The following is a 4,341-nucleotide window of genomic DNA, read 5'->3' as shown; positions in this document are numbered from 1 at the left end:
AGAGATAGCCAAAGACCTTGAGGAAATCAGCCACTATTAAGCCTGGGTGCTCAGGATCATAGTGTCAGGAGATACCATTGTAAATTGTGATAACATGGTTCACAAGACAATGTTCTGGCTCTTACTTTGGCGATAAGCAACAGGGTCTTAAAGGCTTATGAGCATTCATCTAAAGTGTAACTACTGTTCTCTCCTGACCAGATTTTTAAAAATGAGATAAAAATTTAAGAAGCATGGACATAATTAGTCTTTGGACTAAATGACAATGCATAAAACAGTCTCCACAACAAAAAGAAGTAAATAGTGCCAAACTACATCTACCAAGTGCTCTGAATTTAATTAGAAGGTCTTGACAGAGTAGTTAAAAAAAAAATGTGGAACAAAACTCAGTCACAAAAAAAGAAAAGACTTATTGTTTGGAACTTGCTGGAACTCCAAGCCTATGGAATTTAGTTACTCTTCAGGTCTGGAATTGACCTCATCCCCATGGCTCAATTTCAGTCAAACAATAGATAGGTTTATAAGGGGAAGAAAACACTAGTGAGCTATGCACATGTTAGAATAATCAATCATTTGAGACCCAAAGGACATTTACCCCAGCACAACATTCAGAAGGATTGTGAAAAAAGAGGAATACAGAGAGAAAAAAGAAACAGAGAGGAAGTGGGCTAGGTGATGTTACATTGAAGAAATTGGACTCAATAAGATGAATTAAAATGTATAGGAATTGTTAGATGTAAAACTGATGATCTGTCATAAATGTTCTCTCAATTCACAATGAAAGCTTAAAAATATATATGATGGCTATGATGGTTTCATATGTAAGGTAGTGAGCACAGTCAGATGTAGAAAGTATGAGGCCATTACGGGTATAAATTTAATTTTATTTCTCATAAGGCAAAAAAATGACAAAATTAAGATAAAAAAAAATCAATGTTTGAGAGGTCAAACTTTGGGGTAGCTATATCAGCATTTGACAAAATAATGATACAAATCCAAGGTTTGAATTTTCAGGAAAGACAATAAGAAAGCTGACCCAAGTATAAACTTTATCAGGAACAAATAGGAAACAAGAATTAAAAGGAATGACTGAGTCAAGCATTGACTAAAAATGGTAAGATAACAAGTAAAAAAGCAAAGTCATACATGCTTTGGGAATACAAGAAACAATGCATGTATTATTGAGGGAAAGAAATATATCAGAATATTTAAATTCATGACATTTGATTTTGGAGATCATGTATCTCTTTAGTCCCAAGAACAGTGACCACCATTATTGACAAGAGATTGCTTTATTGAAGAGCCTCCCTGGGGCTCCCTTCACAACATTATTCTTTAAGCTGTAAATGAAGGGGTTCAGCATGGGTATGATCACAGTGGACATCACTGAGGCAACAGAACTTTTATGGGAAGAATGAATCATAGCAGAACTGAGGTAGACCCCAAGGGCTGTCCCATAGAGCAAGGAGACCACAGAGAGGTGAGACCCACAGGTGGAGAATGCCTTATACACACTCCCAGCAAAGGATGTTCTCATTAAGGAGGAGATGATCTGAGAGTAAGAGAATAAGATCCCAATGAGGGGAAACACACCCAGCAGGGCAATCATCACATACATGATGATGTTAATGATGAGGATATGTGAATAGGCCACTTTGATCATCTGAGCCAGTTTACAAAAGAAATGTGGAATTTCAGTGCCTATACAGAAGTTCAGCTGCATTATCAGTAGAGTATGAATTAGGGACACCCAGAAAATGATAACCCAAGACAACAGAACCAACAAGCCACAGAACCGAGGGTTCATGATGACTTTATAGTGCGGGAGGTGACAGATGGCCACAAACAGGTCAGAGGCCACCACGGTTAGGAGTAAATTGTCCAATTAAGCAAACATCATTCCAAAAAGCACCTAAGTAAGACATCCTATGTAGGAGATGCTATGTCTCTGTGTCTGGATGTTCACCAGCATCTTTGGGACTGTGGTGGTAGTGATGAAACAGATGTCAACAAAGGACAGGTTGGGCAGGAATAAATACATGGGGGTGAGGAGGTGGGGGCAGAATTGATGGCCAGGATGATGAACAGGTTCCCAAGCACAGCAACCAGATACACAGACAGGAAGAGTACAAAGAGGAGAGGCTGAAACTCTACTTCATTTGAGAGGCACATCAGGAGAAATTCCGAAACTTTTGTTTGGTTTTCTGGTTCCATGCAGCTATTTCATAGGCTGGAGAAGAAGGTAAAAACAACATTTAATGAACAGACAATTGACATATCAATGAGTCATCACTTTAGAATACCCCCTATTATTTGATATTGAATCCTTCATATGAGAATGACTCTCTTAGCCACAGGCATTACATGTATAACTTAAATGTGTATCATTATTTAGACTCTTATGTAGCAGAAATGTCTCTTTTTAGCTTCTGTTCACTAGTTCTAATATTCCTACTTGAATCTATGCACACAACCAACTTTTTATTTGATATGCCTCTTCTAAGTTAGTTGCAAACGTATTATGTGAACTCTGAAGTATGCTTTTTCCCTGACAAAATCCATACTTCTTTATTCTGGTAGCTTTGTGTTAACAGTTAAAAATCATCTGAGTGGGTAATTCATATCTTAGCAGTGACTAGACACCTCCTATTGATGCTTAGCAGCCTTATTTTTTATTTTTTTAAAAATCTGATCATTACCCTTCATTTCTTTGTGCATGTCAGAAATTCATTTGTGTGCAAGAGGATCTCAACTAATAATAACTATTCACTGGATTGCTAATTGCAAGGTGATTTGTTCAAACCCACCAGGAGTTCCTCAGAAACCCTATACAGGGTTGCTGTAAGTCAGAACTGAATTGATAACACTTAACAACAGCAACAACAAAGTTATTATTATTATTATTATTAATCTCTTCCTTTTATGACATTTATTTTTTATTTATAATTCTTACAAGATACTAATTAAAATTTTAAATTAAAATGGGTGTTTGAATGATGCTACCTGAAAAAGAATTTTAATTCTACTAAGTTACTAGCTGTGTGTCCTAGAGAAATTACTTAATCTCTCTTAGCTGCAGATGCTGCTCACCTCTCCAATGGGAGCAGAAGATATTTCCTAAATGAGGAGACAGATGAGAGTTAAATGAGATGATACATGCAGGCTCCCTAGTGTGCTGCCTGTGAACTATAGCAAGAACTTGATGATTGTGAATTTATGGAGGCATTATAGAATTAGCACTGGACTGCAAGGTTGGTTTGAGCTGCAAGATCGGGAGTTGAAACTCACCAGCTGCTCCTCAGAAACCCTATAAAGGGTCATTATGAATCAGGACCAATTTGAAGGCACTTAAAACAGTAATTATCATAATAATTCTGTCTTGTATGTCTATTAAACTAGAGCAGCCATAAAGGATAGAATTGTGATCATTGTAAGCACAGCGTGTTTTACGTCTTTTGACCTCCATGCAGCACTTCTAATTAATGAAAATCCCTGTGGCTCTTTTCTTCAGAGACCACCTGATGGATGGATTCTTCCAAAAAGAAGAAAGTACTCGTGGACTCTGTAGATAAAAGAAGGAAATAAAAGCACATCACTATTAAAATAAAATGCAAGTCATGTGTGAATGTGTGCTCGTATGTATGTGCTGTCAGGTGAGGTGGTGTTATATTAAAATCAGTGGAGTTCATCACAAAAACAAATTATAGATGAGTAACATTTAAAATGTTTAAAGCTTCTATGCAAAAAAATCATAGTTAATAAAGTTAAAAGCCAAATTTAAGATTTGAAAATAAATGTCCACATTTTCCATAAAATAAAAATAGAATTATCTATGAATAAATAATCTTAATCAATTAAATACAAAATATTATTCAAAACATAATTTAGCCAGGACACACAACATGAAAAGGCTTCTCTGAAACAGAACTATTTGAGCTGAGAAAGGAAAAATGCATAATTTTCAATTAAAAGAAGTAAGGAAAGGATAAGAATAAATGGATTGAGACAACAGAAAGCTTAGTGACCCTCTGGGACAGTGAGTTTAGAAGGGTCTTCAGAGGTCAGTGAGAAGAAGAGCAGAGAATGAAGGCAAGAAAGGACATTGCTTATGATGCCCACAAATAGAGAAGCTGATACTCTTCCTTGATATGCCTCTTAAGTAGGTGATTTTTGTTTACTTGTGAGTTAGAGTTGTTGTATTCTTTTTTTTCTCACCATTACTTTAACCTGATATAGAATGGCTGTTTTAAAATCGCAGCCAAAAAGATAATATACACTAAAACACTAAAATATTTGAGTTAAATTAATGGTAACCTAGCGTAGTGGTTACAAGTCGGGCTG

At 36.1% G+C, this 4,341-nt stretch overlaps 1 pseudogene; it reads right to left on the bottom strand.

Moving 5' to 3' along the window:
- Nucleotides 1-1,273: 1,273 nt before the first annotated feature.
- LOC102836322 lies at nucleotides 1,274-2,214 on the bottom strand (annotated as a pseudogene).
- Nucleotides 2,215-4,341: the final 2,127 nt, after the last annotated feature.

The sequence above is a fragment of the Chrysochloris asiatica genome, unplaced genomic scaffold, assembly GCF_000296735.1.
Source record: "Chrysochloris asiatica unplaced genomic scaffold, ChrAsi1.0 scaffold00529, whole genome shotgun sequence".
In the NCBI taxonomy this organism is placed as follows: Eukaryota; Metazoa; Chordata; class Mammalia; order Afrosoricida; family Chrysochloridae; genus Chrysochloris; species Chrysochloris asiatica.
The sequence above is the reverse complement of the archived record's forward strand: the minus strand, read 5'-3'. Positions and strand labels throughout refer to the sequence as shown.